The sequence below is a fragment of the Thamnophis sirtalis genome, unplaced genomic scaffold, assembly GCF_051295495.1.
Source record: "Thamnophis sirtalis isolate CommonGarterSnake01/CBP01778 unplaced genomic scaffold, rThaSir2_p1.2 scaffold_1, whole genome shotgun sequence".
Classification (NCBI taxonomy): Eukaryota; Metazoa; Chordata; class Lepidosauria; order Squamata; family Natricidae; genus Thamnophis; species Thamnophis sirtalis.
In genome coordinates this window covers 127,794,895-127,803,490 of record NW_028261381.1, presented here as the reverse complement: position 1 = coordinate 127,803,490, position 8,596 = coordinate 127,794,895, and positions in this window count along the sequence as shown.

Here is an 8,596-nt window from a genome sequence, read left to right as displayed (position 1 = left end):
TACTTAATGACTGCAATTGCTTAATAACCAACACAAAAATAAATAACATAATATAGGTCTGGTCACATATTGACCCACTTCATGACTATCACCCACCATAATTGTCTGGCTCAGTTAATGTTGTAAGACGAGAACTACCTGTGATTTCTTCAGCAAAACTATTGTTCTTTTATTGCTAAAGCAACATCTTAATCCCAGTTGTCTGTAAGTAAAACTGCCTACTAAGGTCCTTTCCCCAGTCCTGAGTTGAAATGCTATCTGTCTATTCTTGAACTATCTGAAAATTAAGCCAAGGTATGCTCTTCCCATTGCCAATTCCTACCCTGCCGCCGCTTCTTTTTGAAATAAAGTCACTTGATTTATTTCCAAGGTAATGATTGACAAAAATTACCAGATTTTATGCATCTGTAAGGTTAACCTTGAAATAAGGAGGGTGACTTAGGCAACCTCACTCATGGTTTTAGGTCAAAATTAAAGCAAGATCATGAGGATCCAACAGAAAATAAATGTTACCCGCATATTTTTCTATTGTGGTTAGCGCATCTGCCATCAAAAGATGTACATTTAATGTATTTATGTAATTTAACATAACCATTGATAGTTTTTAGATGGGAAATCTACGATTTTTAAGGCTTGCAGACAATTCGTAAAAACTTTCAATGCTGGCTCACTTAGCTAAAGCTATTAGTATTGTAGTCAGCACACTGCTTCCTTTTACATGTTCTTTGTTTTAATTTTGCTCCTTTTCATTCTGTCAAATTATGTATTCATAATTTAGGGAGCTTGGATTTATCAGATCATTTAGATTCTAATCGTTGCCAAGGCCTGTGATAAAAACATAAAACTGCTCCGAAACTATGGGAATCGTTTGACCGACCTCCACCCCCACGAGGCGGCAAAATGTAATCCTCAGCTCATCCCAGTTAACTCAAGGGGATCTACTTCTGTGTAAACGCGCCTGCATCCACTTCGGATCGGAACCGCCGGACGGAAAAGAGAGCCGGCGAGCTTCGCCCTTCGGTTGCTTTCATGAACCCTCCGCAGAAGAAGGCGCGAGGGAGACGCTCGAAAAGAAGAAACGCCAAAAGAAAAGTGCAGAACGACACCAATTGCAGGGAGGGGAAGATTCAGGGAGGGAGAGGAAGCCGGGATGATGGGAACGGGGGTTATGGGCGGGACGGGAGGTTGGGGGGGGGGCTGGGCAAGCCCGAGGCACTCGGTTAGCGGCCTCCGAGCAATCGCCATTCCCCGCAGCACTTTCGCTGGAGAGAAAAAAATAAAAAAGGAATGATGGAGAAGGGGAGAGAGTCAGACAAGTTTAATGATGTGTGTTCAAAGCTCAGATTGGAAAAATGACAGAGAAAAGCAGCCTGTTTCAGCTCTAATAAATTGTTCTTTGCTGTAAGAGGCGCCTGTCGCGGCATTAATACAGGGCCCTAATACACGGGTCAGGGTTAAGTAATTTTCTCCGGCAACTTAAGCGAATAATGAAGCTGGCAGCGGCTGGTGGTGCGCTGGGCTAGATGGCCCCGACCGCGCCGGCACTTTGTCTTCATTTATTATGCCAGCTCTCATGATTTGGGTACCGGCTGCGGCGACGGGAAGCCTCCACCGAGGAGATATCGCTTCATTTCGGCAAGGTAATGAAAGCCGAGATGGGGGGAGGATAAACCAATTTGCTGGCTGACACGGGAAGGAGTGATTTGCGGACCTGCGAGGGGGAGGAGGCTGGAGTCCACGGGAGCGGCGAAGCCCAAGGCTAAGCCGAGGGCGGGGGCTGCGCCACTAGCCCGCGCAGAGACAATGGCACCCCGGGCAAGGCAAGAGACGGAGTCCCCGGAGGAATCCGTGTCGTTGTGACCTGCGAGGCATGTGACACAGGCAGTGTCTTGCTAGACCTGGGTTGGGCGATGAAGGAGCGCCTGGGAGCCCCGGGGAGGGAGGTGATGGCACTGGAAACAGAAAGGCGTTCTAGGTGTGGAAAGGGGGAGACTGTCCCTGAGCACGTGCAGAATGCATTTTGCTCCAAGCTTAGAGAGCTCTGGTAGCATCTAGCAGATCTCCAAAAGCGAATCCATCCAGCTGCGTGGGTAGTGCTTGCAGGGGAGAGCATCCGGGTTTGTAGAATAAGTATCAAAGTGGGAAAAAAGAAAAAGAAATCAGTTCCCTTCCCACTGCCAGGGAAATGGTCCATCAGTGCGCCCAACAAGAGATGACCTTGACTTAAGAGGGTCACCCGTTTTACTGCAATTCTGTAACACCTTGGTCTTTGATCAAGACATAAGGTTTAGCTAGAAGGAGACTCTGGGTACCTTTTCTTGGAGGTGGGAGAGCCAGGACATGTGGTTTAGGCTGTGACAGAGAGCATGCATGCTAGAACTTGTAATTTCAAAGACAGATTTGTACTTCTGTGTCTGTTCCACTACCCTCTCAACATACTTCTTCAGGGAGACAGGGAACCTGGTGTTTTGGGTTAAACCTAGAGCCAGCCAGTCTGGCGTAAATATTAAAACATCAGTTAGAAACCGGGACATTGTGAGTTCTAGTCCCACTTTGGGCAGGAAGACATTGGGCCAGTCACTTTCTCTCATCCCTAGGAAGGACGCAATGGTAAACTACTTCTGAAAAACCTTGTCAAGAAAACTGTGAAGAGTTTTCCAGCCAGTCTGTGAGAATCAGGCATTATTGAATGGAGGGGGGGCAGGGGGTGAGCAGAGGAAGCCTAGAGCATTTTAGTACAGAGAGGTTTGTGGGCAAAAAGTTCCTTTGCAACCCATACCTTTCCCATTACATATTATGTCAATGTATTTGTTCCCAGTGTTTTTTCTGTTTTTGAAATCTGTGCCTGAAATCTGAAATAAATGCAATAAATGATAACGGTGGTGATCTAAATCATTGAAATAATTCTTCACATTATTTTACTTTGGTTACCTTGAATGAAAAATTGTGACCCATCTAATCATTTCAAACACTGATTATATTTCAGATGGGAATCCTTCTATCTGTGCATCTTAGTTTGTTCTCTCCCTCTCCCTCCCTCCCTCCCTCCCTCCCTCCCTCTCTCTCTCTCTCTCTCTCTCTCTCTCTCTCTCTCTCTCACACACACACACACACACACACACACACACACACACACACACACAGTGGGAGGGAGAGAGACCTGGCTATATATGTTGGATTACAACAGGTCAGAACAGTCTATGTCAGTCTTAAAGTGCACCAACCTCAGAGTTCCTTATAAATTTAGGAGGACATTTGATTGTGAGACAAGACATAAAGATCAAGAAGCCAAAGGCAAGATGGATTTATAATGAACTGGTATATTTATAAAGCACTTAACCAATTGATCCATTAGAATAAAATTTGAAAATTTTATATTTAGTATATACCCATCTAAACTATCCAGCTTAAAGAAGTAAAGGATGTAGAGAAGGGACAAACTACCTCTTTGTTCAGCTATTGTATATTACAGTTGAACATCCTTTAAATATGACACAGAAGAAATCTTTCAGACTTTGTAAAAACACAAGTCCACTACCATTCATTAAAGCAGTCTGGTGTTTTTCAGGCTACTGGATAAATCTGAAAAGAAAGATGGTATCTCTTTAAGACTTATATATCAGGCTGCTTGAAAAGATAGCAATCAGGGATTATATTCAGATGAGGTCCAAAGCGCTTCCTCCAATTCATTCAAAGTGTTTACCTACTGCAATAGGGAGGAAGCACCTTGTCCCTTCACACTAAGTAGCAAAGTGTCTTGACACCATCCTTCCAAAGACTCAAATGTACTTCTTCAAATTATAAAACAATATTTCTAAAGTTTTGTCATTATCCGACTGACAATACATAGTTAAAGTGTATTGCAATATTCTTAAATCAGCTGAAATAGGAATTAAAATGGTAAATCAGCATAGCACTCAATATAACCAGACTCCATACTGTATCAGAAAGCTTTCAGTTAAAATTCTAGTTTGATTTTCCCATCTTTATCAGACAAGCAGCCACTGAGAGTACGTTTTAATGACCTCGCTCCTCTTTACCAAATTAAAACAAATCAGAACTGATAAAATAGTAATAGTAGAGAAACACTGGAGCACAGTGATTTTGCAAAATGCCACATTGTAGAATACAATGTGTTGTACAATATTGTACAAAGAAAGAAAAGTTAAGGTAGTACCAGAGAAAAGCTTATTATAAAAATGTTTATGATCAACATCTACTTAATGTTAATGAACATAGGTGCTTTTAAATATTGGCTTCGCGTTAATACATATGACTTTTGGATTGCTGATCTTATTTACAAAACATGAAATTTTTGCAGCACTGTTGCACCCAGTTTCTTCAGTGAAACACTTCACCAAATAAAGCTGAAAGCTAAATGCAAGAGCCAATCCCCTCACCTGGCCCACTAACACCTCACTTTGGTTAAAGAATTAGAGGTTTAGCACTATAGTCTCTGGAGGAGCAGGCCAATTTCACACTAATCTTCTCCATGAAGGGAAAAAGCGTCGGAAGCGAGAATCACTTCAAAGAGAAGTTAATGCCGAGAAATGGAGACGTAAAAAAAGAGCTGCTTTGGGTTTCAAATGAATGAACACAGCTGGATTAAGAGATCAGGCTGTTCAAAGCTTGTTACACTGGCTTTGGTACCAGGATTTAGCCAGCAGGGAACACCCTGATCAGGTGGTGGCTTTAACAAAAGGGAGAAGATTTGTAACTGAGGAATTTGGGAAAATAGCGGTTGCTTTCCCACCTTTGATTTTTCTGTTAATAAATATCAACAACTGGCAAGGCTGTGCTTATACAAAAGCATAGTATTAGGTTTATGGGGTCTGTTTAGAAGCAGCGGTCTTTTCCATTAACTATGTCACTCAATGTTCCCCAACAAGGTGCTATCTAGAGGTGTGAGGCCTACAATGCTTAGAAGTTCCAGTCCATGTGCTAGCTGGGAATCTGAAAGCTGCGATTCCAAAACATTTGAAAGAAACTTAGTTACAAAAACTTGATTGTACAGTAAGAACATCAAGTTCTCATCTTCATAGATTTTCTCTAAAAAAGAATACATTTAACTTTAAGAAATCAAAAATTCTGTATGAAGGTAAAGTTTCAGAGCAGGTATAATAAAACCTTCATTTTATATTTCTTTTCATTTTTTTCTTTATCTTTTGTTTCTAGTCAACAAGCCGTGGAGATCTATTTACTATCTAAAGACCAACCAGGAGCATTCAAATGCAGGCACAAGGATGGCCAAAGAGTACTACGGTAGTGTTTTTGAAGGGTGAAGGATGAAATCCAGTGATTAGAAAGAGGAAAACAATATAGTGAAAAGTTGGGAAAAAGAACACTCCCCCAAAGTTATATATTTTGGGAAGTGAAACCCCATCTGCAAATCAAATAATTGACTGTGTCATAATGATTCCAGCTGTATACAAATCTAACTAAATATAAATCAGATGATCTCCTTGCACACCTAAATCTGTTGCTTGAGGCAGGCAGCCTGGAGGACAGAGGTTTTCAGGATATAAAGCCTGAACATGTAGGCAAAAGGGCAAATGCAAAAACAGGCCCAGGGCTTGTGGCTGTTGTCTCCACATTAAGTGGTACTCGAATGAGTGCTGTCACGCCCCCTTTCAGGGGAACTGACAGGTGTAAATCCCAGGATGAATGAACATACTGAGCCCTATAAAGCCAGTGTCTCTCCACGCATCTCTGCTCTGATTGACTTCTCGTCTTGCAGGGGCTGACTATTGGTTCCTCGCTGCATCCAATTCCAAGTGTGATTTAGTTTAGAGATGAGAGGTGACAGTTAACATTGGTACTCGTCAGTGTAGATCAGACACAGTCACGCTGTCTTCCCTTCACCTGGAGTCTTATGCCTCCATTCTTTGAAGCCTCCTCCCCTCCCCTCCACGTTTTCTCAGTAGCTCCCTCTTGCTTTCCATAGGCTTCTTCTCTGCCTGTTCTTAGGCAATCCTTATCTAAACCCTTTCTTGATTTATCTTCACGATTCCCCTTCCCCCATTTGCACTCCATCCACATCAACATTCTGTGTCTGTGGTCACCCAAAAAATACTTACCTTGCCCTGATTAAGAACAACTTTTTTGTTCATGTTCTCTCCTAGATTTAAGCCAAAAAGCACCTGCTACGTAATAGTTTTGACCCATAGATGTATTCATGCATTGTCCATCTTTTATGATATAATTTGTCCAATTTTAGTCAGTTGTGGCCTATGTGCAATTCAGACATTCCCCATTGAACCTGAAGACTGGACATGCACCATATTAATGGTCTTGCATCAGTTACATGACAGTATATATTTTGTCTTTAATTGGATATCTAATGAGCAGTTAAGTACAAATATAAAAAATATGCAGGTACAGCCCACTTATTATAAAGAGTTTTCAAATTACATCACTTTAATTACTATTCTTATTAATAATAGCCCATAAATTCATTCATATAACTTTATACATCAGAACTTCAAGGCCAGCTAGTGCAGGTAACTGTTACATTAGTTGAAGATTGGGTAAGCATTGGCCATTGCCCCACCCCCTTGCTTTTCAAGTAAGAGCCATACATCCAGGAGGTCCCTGAAATCATGGACTAGGTCCATACATGGGATGTAATTCTGAAAAGAACAATATTCAGGATGATGTTTTCAAAATATCAGAATATTTAAATAGACAATCAACACTTTCCTCTGGTTTTATTTACTTTGTTTTAAATTATATTCATGACTTTACATTGCTTTTAATTGTTTTATTTAAATTGTACACCCAGTCACATACCTGAGATAGGCAGCTATATAGATTAGATTAATGAATAAAATAAACTAAGTCTTACAAGAATTGAATTGGAGATTGTTTCTCCCCGTCTAGTTCCTGACAGTCTCCAGGTAGTAATTCAAGATGTCTACAGCATCTCAGCTTGATCTGCAACTGTGATGCATAATTGAGTATCATTCTTATAGTAAGCACACATCATTCCAAATTGACCTGTCGCCTCTCTCAACAATTCCATATAAATGTTAAGCAACATGAGTGAGAACTAAGGCCTGTGCACAACACCACATTAAAGTAACCATGGACTCAACCAATTCACACACACACACACACACACACACTTCTGGTGGGAATTATACATGTTAGAGTGGAAACATGAAAGAAGAGAATCCCCAGCCTCAGATCATTGCAAGTGGCAGAGAAGGAAATCACAGTCAATGTTGCTGAAAGGGCTAACAGGACAATAGAGGAGCAATGCACGCATTCGGGTTTGAACCAGAGGTGGGTTGCTGCCGATTCGGCCTGGAATCTGGATCAGGCGAACCAATAGTAGCCCGAACCCGCAGTAAAAAGATTAGCAACCCACCTCTGGTTTGAACTAAAGTCACCCACAAAAAAAGTGAAAGCTTTTTATGTTCCATACCCAGGAATGTAACACAACTGAAAGTGATCCAAATAATTCATGTCTTCTAGAATCCTCTAATATGTGTGTGTGTGGTGTGTGTGTGTGTCTGATTTGCAATCACATTCTTAATTGTCTCCCTCCAAAGAGGAGAAAAGAAACTGATCTGAACTTTACTGATGTGGCAGGATTGAAAGATTCCCTCTTCACTGCTTCTTTTTTTTAATAATGCAGGATTAATTCCTCCCTCCATCAGACAGGTAGTAAATACTGCCTTAAGAATTCATCCTCACACCCCCTGCCTGGATGCCCAAAAGAGATATGTAACTCACATGCAGAAAATTAGCACCCATCCCTTTCCTAGAAGAATGAAATATTTTGAGAAATATTAAAAAGGCATGATAAAATATTTCCCCTAGAAGAATAAAAATCCTAAGGGAGACAGAAACTCAGAGCCCCAGCTCTCTGCCCCCAAGTAGATACTAAGCCGAGGCCAGCTTTTAGAAATGAAGGTTTGGTAATCCATTAGTCCCTGCAGTAAGGTCTGAACAAAGGTAGGGTTAGCCCTACCTCAGCCACAATAGGAATTGCCCAACAAGCCCCCTCATTGCATCAGCCAAACTTCAACCAGGCTTAGCTCAGACAAACTTCTAGAATTTGAACATGGCCCCATGGGAGTCTGACAACAGCCAATAAAATACATCATCTTGCACAGGAACAGGAAGCTCAAGTGCAGATCCAAAGAGAAGGTATTAATACCCTCCCACTCTCAACTCTATATGGTCAGCTACCCAGAATCATATGTGATTGGTGGTTCTGCTTCATCAATAAATTGACCTTCTTTCCAATCAGCCTCCAGCCTCCATTTTGTCTCCAGTGCCTATCTCCTGGCTTGGGCCTGGACCTGGATATTTCTTCCAACACACAGATAGCAGCACATACTGTAGAGGACCTTCTGCACTTCTTCAGATTTTACAGACATAGTATTTCAGATACCGTGGTTAGATAGAGCATGTAGAGTCTGCAATAGCGCCACTTCATACTGTGCTTCCCCATCCACTAAAGTGAGTGTGTGTGTGTGAGAGAGAGGGGGGGGGGGGAGAGAGAGAGAGAGATAAAGTTATTCTAGAACATAAGCTACAGGTGAGTGCCTCCTGAACAAGCAGGGATTGATGGAAAACAAAATGAATC